The 14536-nt window shown below is 39.4% G+C and overlaps 1 protein-coding gene across 2 annotated transcripts in view; it reads left to right on the forward strand.

Annotated features, from left to right (window-relative positions):
- LOC108275154 (uncharacterized) overlaps window positions 1-14536 on the forward strand; it is a 225158-nt gene that overhangs the window by 11233 nt on the left and 199389 nt on the right. The window contains exon 2 of one of the 2 annotated variants that reach the window (XM_053685789.1): window positions 4498-4560. The exons of the other annotated variant lie outside the window; for it this stretch is intronic. The gene's annotated coding sequence lies outside the window, so the exon portion shown is untranslated. The remainder of the gene's footprint in view (window positions 1-4497; window positions 4561-14536) is intronic. 2 annotated transcript variants of the gene reach the window in all.

Here is a 14536-nt window from a genome sequence, read left to right on the forward strand (position 1 = left end):
TGTTATACGTTACTCTGGACTTCTATCATGGTAAAAGAACAGCTTCTCTGCTCTGAATGAAGCTAGCTGTAATGCAGAATTCCTCTGAACAGATAACATCTCCTAACCTCTTCCTCTGGATTTGTTTTATTCCGTTACTTCACTGTGTGCTATGCCGTATATTTTGTCTGGTTTGTAAATAGAGGATATGCGTTGACGTCTCTTTACCACCGGAACACGCCCCCTCGGCTGGACTAGTGACAAAAACGTCCAGTAAAATGGCTGGTTTTAATAAGGGAAGCTGCGAAACCGCTAGCATAACTAACGATTATCAGCTTAAATTAAAGGCAGTTGGACTCGACAGTGACCCTTACAACTTGCCCAAGAACATGTGGTCCATGAACAGAAATCAGTTTTCCCGACATTGATATGTACCTGATTTCGACACCGGGGAAATAGAGTAAGCAAAGCCTGAAGGCATAGAAAAGCTTTGATGCTTGGTCCTATTTCAGCGTGGGTTTTGTTGGAGAGATTAAAGTGACAAGAACACCAATAAACATTCGGGTTGTATGTACAAATATTTTTATTTTATTCTATAATTTTATCTGGTAAACCGTTAGCTAGCTAGCCGTAGTTTGTTTGTAGCTAACACCTAATTAGTAACGTTATATATTTGTGAAGGAAAAACACGGTCAGAGAATTAATGAGCCCCCGTTATTCATCAGTGGAAATAAGCTGCGTTTAAAAAGAACAGCGTGAATACCAAAAGAACTTACACTGCTCTACTTAGTAAAAAAGGACTGAATGGTTTTTTGTCACTCTGTAAAAAGATAGCTCTGAATTCTTGTTGAATCTGTTAGCACAGTCGATCTCACAGCAGCTTTTTTTCTCGCTGTACACTAATGCTGCCGCTCAGTCTTTTTGCCACTCAGTGGGCGTGACCATGGCGAGTTCCGCCTACCGTGACATCACATATGACATAACATATTGCGTACTCTCTATAGTAGACAATTGGCTGTACATTACAGGATCAGAGCAAGGTGATACACATGTACTGCATAAGAGTCCATAGCGCCTGTTCAGATACTGTGCCTTTGAGTACGTGAAGGTTATGAGCAGTTTAGTTTTCTGTGATCTTCCTGTGAATGAGTCAAACCATGATACAGTCTCACACTGCCATTACAATAAACCTTGTTTCTTTTTTTATATCCTTCCTCACCATTTTACCACATAGATCACTGGTGTATGGGAGAAAGATTAAAAGTGACATTTGGCAGAAAGAGAAAACAACACTGTTTACCTGTTTTCTCTTTCTGCCAAATGTCAGTTTTAATCTTTCTCCCATACACCAGTCAGTGATCTGTGTGGTAAAATGATGCATCCTGAAAACATCCCGAATTATAGATGGCGTTCCAGCTGGATTCACTCCAGGTAAATGGAGCAACACTTGTAGAGCATTCAGTGAGGCGAAAATGTATGTAGATATTTATCCTGACTCATCAGACTCTAAAAAATGTTAGTGTTCTGTGTCTTGTTTTAGACTGACTCTTTTATGCTAACAATGGTGTCTAATATTGTATATTTATATGTGGACCCTCTAGGTTGATGACTGTAAATTATTGGATACATTGATATCTAGCTCTAATTTTTTGTCAAAAATGACATGATAGTCACACTGATCAAATTTCTTGATCTAAATTAAATTAAATTATCTAAATTATTCCATACTTCTCTGATTGTAGTACACTTTTTTAATTTTTATTATTATTATTATTATTATTATTATTATTATTATTAGATTTTTTTTTTTGCTCCATGAAGTTTTTGCTGCAATTCAATTTGATATCAGTGGCAAGCAATCACACAAACAGTAACCATTTTAACCCTGGAGGGTATTTTATTTCTATTCGTAGGAAAGGTTAAAAAAAAAAGGGATAAAGGAAAATATGGAATCTGCGGGTTGAGAGAAAGAAATATTTGCTAGAGCAAGGCTTCAGATTGAAGCAGCTCAGTTATTTTGTTCTCCCATGCATTTCCCAGCACGTAGGTGTTTTGTGTGCTTTTGATTCAGCTACTAGCTGAGGCTGAGTTGTGCAGTCCTCCAGCTATGGAAGATTGGCCTGCATCTATTATGGTGCATCTCTTATGAAATGGAGTGAGAGCAATGATTTGATTCCATATGTTGATGTACTTAATAAATTGTACTGTATAACACAGCCAAGAGTTTAACAGCTTTTTTATGAGCTAGCCACATACACATAAACTCCAACCATCATCAACACCGAAGAGATAGTTTGGAAGGGGGGAATAACATGCAGGAAGTCTGACCAAACCTACTCAAGCGACTCATATTTAATGCTAACTAGCTGCTACTGCCGAGTGATGCCCACTGTCTGTTTATGAACCAGGACATACAGTATGCATTCTAGAGAGCATTTGATTGGAAACATTTGGAATCAACAATCAATGACTCTGGAAATTAGAAACTGTAATATTAAAAAGAGACTACATAACAACATACCTTTTTCATTATTTTAGTGTATACTGGCTTAATTGTGTCCATAATGCCAAGAGGCATACAAAAAAACACCCATTTTAATCTCATTGCCACTTAAAGCATAAAGATCAGAAAGAGCCAAAAAAGTAGGACGTGGTGCTGCCAGACCCAACCAGGTGCAAATCCCCGACATGGCACGGTTGGCAAGGGACAAGGGATAAAGGATCTGTCAGTAACATGTTCTGAATTTATGGGTTGAGCTGAAGTGCAGTCTTCTCAGACTTCCAACGAGCTTATCCACCCAGGGCATGGGGTAGATTCCAAAGTTTGATACCTTATATAGCTTTTGGAAATCATTACCGAACCAGAGCAACTCATCCAGCTTGACCATCATGGGATTTGACCATGGACTTACAGACTCTCACCATATATTAAGTCTCCTACCCTTTTGATCACCTGGTATGACCGCAGCTAGATAAGTGCACCTGATGGGGTCGATGATGGTTCATATACAGTTTGTGACCAATGTTGTAAAATGTTGGTTTAACTGGGGAAAGTGGTGAATACATCTTTGAATGAATCTTTGAATTCATTCATCTCTGAATGTTTGAACTGGTGGGCCAAGAGTTGTGAGTCAAGCTTCTCTCTTCCTGGGGGGCACAGTGAACATAACAGGTATATACTATAATATATCGATCTATTTGGCAGATAATGGGATTTTTACCTGTCACTTGGCTGAGCCGACTCACCTGACACGTCAGCTTCTCAGCGGTGGACACAGTCCTCTGCCATGTCACCAGAAACTTGAAGTTAACCAGAAAGGTTCATGACCTTTCTGAAACTTGTGCAACTAGACTTGCTGGTTATACACTTTCTGCTTTGCATTCATTGGTCTCCATTATGCTGATAATTAATGCTCCCAGTTATTTTTGACTATGACATGCAAAGTCATTGGGTTTTTGCTAAACGGCAGCCTAAATAGGAAGGTGACAAAAGACCTCTGAGGTACATGGGGAAAATCTGTTGATTGGAAAGTGTGCTTCAGAAGCATACTGGCTTCAGTGGTGAGCAGAGCATTCATGTTCTTCTCCTGTGTGGCATGTTCCTTTGTCTGTTCCTGTTTGCGCTGCCAATCCAGTCTAAATTGTACAGTTATCACCTCCCAGCCTCAGGTCGTTGGCTCTGGCTCTGCCTCAGGTACATGTGCATATTTTCAATAGTTTTGTGGTGGTAGCTGGCCATGGTGCTGATATTCCTTTGATAGCATTCCTATGCAATGTTACCTCCCTGGTATATTTGACTAATTAAGAAAAGGCATATTACATTCGATATCAGTATTAATAGTCTGCACTTATTTTCAACTAGTTGCATGAGGTTGTTCCATTGATCACAAATCTGTATACGTTTATCATTTTAGAGCTTTAAAAATTTTATTTTTGTCAAAGAATAATGCATTAGCTGTTGGCTTTTTTGTTGTTGGTATTTTCATAAGTCACAATGATGTTCAAATCAAAGTCTCTGAAACTGCATTTTTTTCTGGGGGAGGAATCTCAGATGCCAGCTTTTGGTTCAGATAGTGTCTTAGTGTCTGAGGTCTCATGTTGGTCATGTATGTAGAATAAGTAAAGCAAATGATTCCTATGGTTTAATCCACTATATTCTGAAATAGATCATTGGAGAACTAGAATTTGCCTTGAACTAAATTGCCTTGAACAGGTATTGCCAGTGCTTTGATGTGTTATCAGATGGTACATTTGTACACACACACTCTTACGGTTGAAAGGGTGGTGCTTTCCTTTTCTGCAGTTTATAAAGAGTACTTTATGGTTGTTTTGAAGCATTCATTGGGCATTTCCTGAAAGTTTCCCTTAAGCCTTGTTATTGAGCCAGGTCCAGTTTCAGGGTGTGGAGACCAGCTGTTATGCCTGGAATGAAGTCTTCTTCCTCCAGCACTGGAGCAAATTAATAAGGCATTCAACCCGTTGATGTGTTTAGGTGACTGATGTGTGTTTGCTTGGCAGGGACTGCAGCTGACGGCAGAAGTGGATAGGAACCACGTACAACATCACTGCTCTATCTTGCAGGTATGTGTACAGTCTTCATGTATGGGAAAACTGCAGATCACAAATTGTATGGGGTTTAAATGACTGCTCAGTGATTTAAAGGTAGTCAGGTCATAGAAATAAAGGTAAACAAAAATATTATTTAAATGCAGGTAACAGTGTTTTTGACATTGCTCTAATTCATTGTCCAGTACAGTAGTAGCAAATAATCAGCCATCAGCTATCAACTGTCTTTATTGTCTGAGAATTTTATCAGTTTAGGGCTTAATGAGCTGGTAATTAAATTACATTCAGATCTCAGCATTAATTACTGACTTGCAGGATTCCCAAAACTTTGGACTTAAGTGTATTTATTGTTGTGGAATTACATGTACAAACATGAAACTATGGAACTTTAAAATGTGATGTAATAAAATAATTAAATCAATGCAGCCATACTGTAGCATTTTATCACCCATTTCTCTGATTTCTGTGTGGTGTTTAATAATATGTTTCAAAGAGGTTGCAAGGACCTGTGAAATGAGTATGCAAAACAGCATCTGTGGACATGGGCAGTTAAAGGGTGGTCTAGGTTATCAGGAAAAAATAATGGGACTTGAATTTATATTTTAGAAACTGGTAGCCAATTGTGGGTGAACTCTCAGATTACTAAATTGAGACAAATGTGTAGACCTCTGCAGTTTCATAAGATCCACAATATGCTCCAACATTTTGACAAGCAGCATACATTAACTTTAACTGGGGAGATTAGTGGCCGTTTTACTCCCGTCTGTATGGTTTGTCAGAGGTGAAGTGGGTAGCATTTCATTATTTACTCAGTAAGTTACAGTGGGGGATTAGGGAGACTTTTGCCCTCCAAAGATATTTGCTCAATTCCAGCACTTCACTTTCAGGATAAGAGACAATGGCAAGCATTTCTCAGTACCTTGTCTTACACAAACATGTTGAGAATTTAACCAGTGGCACAGTTTGAATAAGGCAGGGTATACTCCATTCTCGAAAGACCCAGTGAAAAGCACTGACGTTTAACCACATTGCTGTAATTTTAAAATGCCAATTTATGTTAGAAAAGTGTCATTCATTCATCCATCCATTCCTTCATTCATTCATCCACCCATCCATTCATTCATTCATGTTTTCATTCATTCATTCGTTAATTCGTTCATTCGCTCATGTATCCATCCACTCATTCATGTATCCATCCACTCATTCACTGATCCATCCATTCATTCATCCATGTATCCATCCATCCACTCATTCATGTATCCATCCACTCATTCATTGATCCATCCATTTATTCATCCATGTATCCATCCATCCATTCATTCATGTATCTACTCATTCAGTCATCCATCCATTCGTTCATTCTTTCATTCATCCATCCATTCATTCATCCATGTATCCATCCATCCATTCATTCATGTATCTATTCATTCAGTCATCCATCCATTCGTTCATTTTCAGTAACCATTTTATCCTTGTCAGGGTCATGGTGGATTCATTACACTGGGTTCATGGCAGGGTTACACTCTGGATAGGTATTACATGGTTACATGCACACACACATTCACACACTCATTCACACCTAGGGGCAATTTAGAGTACTCAATCCATATACCAGCACGTTTTTGGTTTGTGTGAGGAAACCTCCCCCATACTGATATGGGGAGAACAACTCCAAGCACAACTCCACACGGACTCAGGATCGAATCTAGGACCCTTAATTTGTGAGGCAACAATGCTTCCCACTGCACTAACAGGTGAATCAGGTCATGTTGAATATCGACAGTATATGTGTCAACTGGTTGTTTGTCTGTAGATTCCATAGTTCCGAAAGTTTCTGATTTACTTGTTTATTGGACACAAAACCTGGGGAAAAAATCTTACAGAGCAAAACAACATATGCTTAACACAGAAAAATTATAGCTTAAAATTGACTGATATAAGTAATGAGCACATATTGAAGGTGGCACACACTTCACCTCTTACACTGTTTAGAGACAGGATCAGAATGTCCGATGGACCACTACTGTCCTCAAAGAAATCTCTGGATATTTATGCTCCCTGTCAGCAAGTCAGAATACTACTGCAATTACCTCACTGAATAAGCATCACTGTAGTGTAGTCTCAACAAACATTGTGCATTGAGAACTTCACAGAGTTGTATATAAGGACCTGGACCCTTAAACAGGTTAAAAAAAAAAAGTCTGTATCTTTATAGATTTGTTTCTACCAGTTTGAGCACCAAAATTGTCTAAAACACATGTTGGCCCAGCAAAAAGCAGCTATTTTCTGGGAGTCTAGTGTGTATTTTGACCAAGAAATCCTCATTTGTAAGTCGCCTTGGATAAAAGCGTCCGCTAAATGAATAAATGTAAATGTAAATTAAATATGAGACCATTTTTGCAGGACCATGCACCAGTATGGTGCAGGTACTATTCCCTGATGATTTGACATTAAAATGCAAGCATGGTTTTATCAATACTAGGATGGAGACATGCTGTCCCTGGCCTCCTTACAAATAAAAACACGACAAAATGAATAATTATTGCACAGGTTGGGCAGAATTTGATGAAAGGCAAGTAGTGGCACTATTTCTTACTCTCAACCTGACATTAGTCTACTTTTAGGTGTTTCTGTGATCATACCACTTCACTGTAGATCCCTGCTTATTGCACATTTTTCTTAACAGTAACTTGACAGCTCTCTGTCACTGGCTCATCTCATCAGCAGCTGCTCTATGGTTTACTTGTGTTTGTATACACCTTTGGCTGGGCTGCTATGCTCTCTGCTTTCTTTCCTGAGGATAGGGTTGAAGTTGGCTCACAGAGGATGAATGCTGGTCTCAGGCCCAGGATGAAGGGAGTGTAAGTGATTCCATCCATGTGTCGTGACTTCATTGTGATGATAGGCCACCAACAGTGCTATCCATCAGATTTTGGGCTGAGAAGAGCAGGATTTCTGGACAAATCACAGCAATAAATGCATGACAAAAGGGACAGAAGAGCCAGTGGGAAAAGAAGAGACATCTGGGTACAGTTTTGCAGAGTAATTTCTCTCCCGGTAGGAGAACTTATCATGAAATGATACAGGCTCAACCACTGACTGGTGGAATTTATTTGTCACAAGTCTTCCTGCTTTGCGTGAGAAGCTTTCACTTTTTCTGGACTACAGCACACCCACCCAGTCTAGCTCATGTTTATTCCCTAAGCTCATTGCAGCTAGTCTAGGGCCAATAACTAAGCCTTTATCCAATTTGGATCTGTTTCTATCTACTGGAAATCACCAGCAAATGATGTATCATGATGTTGTCTGAAATGAAGACAACACTCAATCACACAACTATCACACTATTTGAAAATACAGGATTAAGGCTATTGAAAACAATCTAATTTCAACCATATAGAGTTAACATGTTCTTGATTAAGAGCTGCACTGGCTGCTGCAGCTGAGAGCTGAGGTAACTGGTCACAATGCAATAGCAGAGAAGCCAAAACCATTCAAGCTGAACTCTACTCTTGAGCATATTGTGAACAGCCTCTAATGTGGTAAATGCTCCTTCATGTGTCCTCCGAAATGCATCATTACCTAAAACATACAGTGATTAATGAGGCAAGTTAGTGTATCCAGGAGCAAGAAACGTTCCCACAGCACATACACACGTGCACACACACACAAATACATGCCCCCTCATACTCCTTTTTTTGGTATATCAGTTGACTACTTTATTACTTAATATTTGTTATTCCGTTCCTCCAGGATTTAGCAATTTTGTGATCACAGACATTAACCCAAAATCAAGCAAACTCCGCAATATTCGGAGGAGCTTGGAATTTTTCAAGATTTGGGCAGATTTGGGCCAAAACCCTCTTCGATTCACGTGCGTCAAACATGAGTACACTTAAAAGGTCTCATTTACCAACATCATTGTGAAAGGCTGTGCAAAACAATTTTGTGCAATAGTAATTTCGCTAATTCAAATCACATTTTGAAAAAGCATTTTTGGCCAGAACAATCACAAAAAAACTCGGCGAATCATGTACGGACTGGTTATTGCTATGTTGCTCCTTGTGAATGCATTTCAGTGATTTGTTCCAGAGTGTATTATGGAATTAAAACCGAACAAAGCCTTGTGTGACAAAGCCGAAACTGGAGGCATTAGAGAATGTCTGAAATGCAACCAAGCATCACCAACAAGGAGACTGTCTGTCACCATTTTGGCCCTGGTGAACGTTGTGAACTTTATCAATGGCTTTGAGTGGCAGCTGAACTGAGCATGAACTCAATTCAGCCGGTGTCCTTTCTCTCTGGCTACCGCATGTTTTCCTCAGATGCTCAGTTTTTGAGTCGCTTTCAGCTCCACCTGCTTATCTTGGGTGGAGCTGTGCATTCCTGCAACTTGGACAGGTCTGCTTTCTGTCTACCGGAGCCATGTGGCAACGTGCCAGCGTTAGGTCTTAGACACACACATGCGCTTACAAACACATATCCAGGTACATGCATTTCACAGTGTGTGCAGTTATTCCCAGTGCCGTTTTGTTTGGCTATGCATATGTTAGACCACTGACGTGTTTCTGACACTATGTTGTTATTATTTGAGGCAGAGGCTATCAAAGGGTTTATAGACTTGTTTATTCTTGTGTTTTAGTTCATTCATGAACGCACTTGAACATCTGCAAGCTTTTTAAGCTGTTGTGCTCTTTTTTTGATTTGTGCTTTTAATTTTAATAGCGTGCCATTCTCAGAGTTGTCTTAAAGCAGTTTTGTGAACGTTTTATTTGTGTCTTTGTGTGTGTGTTGGGGGACCAAATGTTCCCTAGTAATACTTACAGGTGACAGTTTGGAAGCTTGGCTGGTTTCTATGAGGAAAAGCTTTTTTATTTCAACGTTTATTTTAAAAGTTAAAGAGAGATTGTGGATACTGAGGATATGACTATGCATAGGGGTAGCATTGTTACCTACGTTAATACAGAAGTCAATGGAAATACCTCAGAAGGATAGCTCTGTCTCTGTGTGTGTGTGTGTGTGTGTGTGTGTGTGTGTGTGTGTGTGTGTGTGTGCGCCCGTGTGCGCATGCCTGCCAAATGGGTAGACCACCCAGAGTACATAACAATAACATTTGCACTTCCTCTCTATGATCCCAGACAGGTCAGATCCCATCAATCCACATCAGAGAAGGAGTATGTTCTGTTTAGAATGACCTAGTCAGGTCTAACCACCGAGGAATCGTTCATTCTTCCTCAAATCTAAACATACTAATCCCACAGTAATCCCACAGTATATCTATTGTTCATTTTCATATAAATACCAAAGTTAGTATTTAGCTTTACTTTCAATCAGGCCCCAGCTGAATATTAATCAGTTTGTACCTAAAATAAATTAAGATGCACTGTGATGTTAGAAGATCAAGTATGGCTTTTACAACTTATTGATATTGATATTGATATTACAACTTGTGCCATATTAACAACAACAACGAGTGAATAGATTAAGTGATGAAAACATAGGCTGGCAATAAGGACTTTGTATGAAGCATCTGACCTTTGAAAATGTCTACAGTGTGATCCCAAAACAAAATGGAAAGTAATTACAGTACAGAAAATTCCCCTGCTCTCATGTAGCTCATGGACGACTAACGTACTGTACCTTGAAAAGGGGCTATATTAAATCTGTTAACACGTTTGTTAGGGTGGTGTTTGAGTGATTTATGACACTAAATGATGGTTGTTCTTATGTGGTTATCGAGAGCTTTGTTTTACACTGTTAGTGCTTCTGGTTGGTAATTTAGCCCCTTTTCAGTCTAGACTGCACAAATTAGGGCTATGTGGACGTGTTGATTGACAGCCTCTGTAGCAGGGGAAGGGAGCATGTCTGGATGTTTTTGTTTGTGTGTTGTTGCTGTTTGGGGGCGGAGATAGAAATCCTGACAAAATTCTGGCATTTCTTTTTGATCAGGATTTATTCTGGAAATGAACTGCATTGATAGTGTGACTCTGTGAATGTGTATAGTTCACACCAGGCAGTGTTTACACAGTCAAATCCATTTAAGACTGCAAACAAGCTACAGCAGTTTGAGTAATAGCTTTTTGTGCTGACCTAAGGTGATTGTAATTAAGGTTAGACTTTTTCTTATTTGTTATGCCTGTGCTCACAGTGATGTAATAGTTGTACAATGAAGTAAAATGTTTGTTACACATGGTTGTGTTGAATGCAGCAAGTCTTTGCCACGATAGTGCTTGTAGTTACAAATGAATGCATTTGAGAAAACGAATGTCCTGCATTCGTTCTGCTCCATGAAAACAATGGATCGTGGATGAATCATCATGGGACAGGGGAGAGTTCAACAGACGACCCCCGAAGCTCACCATTCCGTTTTGATTTGCTTCAAAATGCAAATTCAAAATATTCAGTCACCACATTTCTACGATTGTGCATCGGTCTTATTCTAGTTCAGCATGACAGATTATGGTCATGGTAATTAATATCAGGGAGGTAAAGATCTGTTCTGACCCTTAGAAAAAAATCTGACCACAGAAAAATCTGATCAAAAGAAGTGTGGATTCACACGACAGTCATATGGCTGCTTTGCTTTGGAAACATACACAAAAAAAAATTCTTTCAACATCTTGGACACAAACTCTCCAATACATAAACAATTTGTAGCTTTCACAAATGTTCAATCGTATCCGTATGGTTGGATACAATCTGGATGTTCCTCTGGTGCACTTCATCCATCTTCACTGATTTCGGGTAAATCCTCCTCAAGGAAAGCCGTTCTTCACTTAGAAGGGGCTGGCAGACGCATAGGTTGTGGACAAGTTTGACAGGTATTGTTTTTTTTCCCTCCAATTTTTACTGTGAGCCACAGTATAATGCAGATCATTTGGGATTAATTCTGTTTTTTCATTGGGCACAAGTAGGCCTCTGCCTGGTTATGGTTAGCCTAGTTACTAAAAAATGTAATTAACTGGTGTTTCCAGGGAAAGCAGGTGGTGCATGTTAAGCAGAAATAGCACAAGGCAGTTCTGGTGCACTAATGGTGAAGTTGTATGTCACATTGTAACAAACAACATGTGAGCATGTACCAAAAAATTGCTGATGCCAACCATTCTGTCTTGGAGTCCACCAGAGTCCTCAACAAGCAGACAAACTTGTTGTATCTGTTAATGTATCTTGCCAATGGTTATTTGTTAAATCATTGATTTATAGTTTCATTAGAACTTGCAAAGCAATCCTGTTGTACAGATTTGCAACTAAATGCTGTCTTGCTCTCTGAACATTTCTTAAAACACACTTGATCTTGACATGTTAGGTGTTACTGTAAGAAGTCACTTATGCAGTGCATAAGACGACTGTCGCCCCAGGTGGTTCCTATTGAGCAGCCATCCAATTATAAAACATGTTCCCTCTCAAACTCTAATGGATGTTTGTTTAGCTTTGTTAGGTACAAACAGAGGATAAGCTAATGAGAAGGTTTAGATTAAGCTATTCTGACACTGGACATTGTGAGGATTGTCTGACATTTTGAGGAATGTCTCCATAGCTGTGTGGAGGAAGAGAAATGCATGTTGTGTCGGAGTGTATTTTCAGAGATGCCCAGCTATCAGCAAAGTACCTCAGTAACGTAGATGCATTTGGTCTGCACTTATGTAGCGCTTTTTTTTTTTTTTTTTTAGCAGTTCTACAAATCACTTTACACTGTTTCTCATTCTTACACACACACCCAGTGGTAGCAGACCTGTCATGCTAGCCATTAGCTTGCCATCAGGAGCAACTTGGTGTTCGGCATGTGGAGTCATGTGGGCTGGGATTCGAACCGCCAATCCTATGATTATTGGACAACCCGCTCTACAACAGCCGCCCTATATGCTGCATTATAACTTTAGCTTCATCAATGAATCCCCTTAGATATAGCATAATCAGTGTGTGCACAGCTATCACTGTTCAGCGTCAGTTTCCCATGCTGCGAGACTCCTCTTGCCTCCCTTCAGTGTCAGCTCTCTGATACAATGTGACAATTGGGGAGTTTGAGTCAGAACAGATATATCTACACCGACAGCATTACATGCTTATATATAGTATACTGTATACTATACACACACACCAGTCTCCTCAGACAAAAGACAGAGCAAAGGTACTCCAACCGAGGTAAACTGATAGTGATGTTTTATTTGGAAGAGATTTACTTGTACATACTCCAAAACAACAACAAAAAAATAGCTATTATAATGTTTCTATTCTTTTTGTCAGGGGGGATTTAACGTTTGGCATGTTATGAATGATTTTCCCCAAGCTGAGAGGAGTTCATTGGGTGTGTTGTTTCTGTGATCAGAACAAATATCACTATATCATCTTCATATATGTAGAGGTTTCAAGATTCATGCCTTACTACATTTATCGCTACTTGACAACTTGAGAATTTCAGACAGTTTTGGTTGGTAATATCTTGTTCAGCCACTAGGGGGGAGGCCATAAGCATGTTTGAAATGTCTCAATGCGTATTTAGCAGATTGGATGTATTTTACAAGTGTGAACTCTGTTATTTATTCATCATGGTCAAGCTGATAATGTTTAGTGTTTCTTTGGTTTTTCATTTTGAATTCCACAGGCATTTAATCATGTTTCATATTAATTGTTCATCCTTTGGCCCTGCTTTACCAAAAACCAGTACCTAGATACTGATTTCCAGAACATGTCTTTTTTCTTATTATCTGTGAAATATTAATAAACATTATTTCAGACCATTTAGGAGAAACAGATAAGCTCATTTAAAAAAAGTTCTCAAATGTCTTATAAGTTGAGACATTTTCATATTTGCAAGGAATACAAAGAAATCATTTTCATGAAATAAGAGCTATTATTATTATTTATAGTGGGTTTGTGGTAACTAGGCAGCAATTATAGCCACTTTGAATGATTAAATCATGGCTTTATCTTTAGCTATCTTTCTACGATATGATCGGAACACACGTTTTTTCCTGTCGGATTACAGGAAGATATAATATATATATATAATAGAATAAAGAGCAGTGCTGGAGCTCCATAGAGAGAGGACCATAACCACATGTGCTACTGTTAGTCTGTAAGGGATTGTGCATCACCATGTCACCATTGGCTTGTACAACACAGTACTCCTTATAGAATTCTTCAAATGTATGACGTTTTCTTCCCACTCACAGAGAGACATCATAGGGCTCCAGACTACACTACCTATATTGTTTTAGGGGATAACGTCAACTTCCACCACTGCTTCCAAGAATAGTTCACCACCCATCAACACATCCAAATAATATACATTCCATCCTATTTCCCTACCTTAATCCAACTGAAGAATTATTTTAGTTTGGTGATGGAAGGTGTATGATTCAGTCTACCTGTATGTTGTTGGCCAAAAGTGACTTCTGTAAATGTTTACATTTATTGTGTGCAACACTGACTCTGCTGCCATTTAAATGCCTGCTTCTTGTGTTCTCATTTCCAACCAAGACAGCCAAAGTGTTACAGTGATGCCATGGAGTCCTCAGTACACCAGAATGTCTTCACAAGACAGATCAGTTGCTCCTTGACCTCTGAATGGAATATCAGCTGGAGAATGAGTACGTTAAGAGTTGCCATGGAACTTGGTGCTAACCTCTGGCACTCCAGCTAGACCGCACATAACCTTTACAAAGTTGACTTCAATTAATAAGCGGGGAATCTTGCATGGCGTTCTCTACCTGGTTGCAAGGGAGGTGGCCTGAGAGAGTGTGGGCAGTTTGGCTGTTTCTTTGCTCTCAAGGGAATCCCAAATTGGCTCTGCCATTGGACATCAGTGAGTCCAGAACTGAACAGAATGGCATTATTCAGGCTGTCATACTCCAGTATGGCAGCCGGAATAATGCCATTCTGTTCAGTTCTGTACTCACTGATGCTGAGTGAGGTCAGCCACCAGGCGATAATAATGGATGCTGGAGAACTGGTCCGGATGCCTGGAACAGCAGGCCTTGGTGGATTCTGG

This window comes from Ictalurus punctatus, chromosome 14 (genome assembly GCF_001660625.3).
Source record: "Ictalurus punctatus breed USDA103 chromosome 14, Coco_2.0, whole genome shotgun sequence".
NCBI classification, from domain to species: domain Eukaryota; kingdom Metazoa; phylum Chordata; class Actinopteri; order Siluriformes; family Ictaluridae; genus Ictalurus; species Ictalurus punctatus.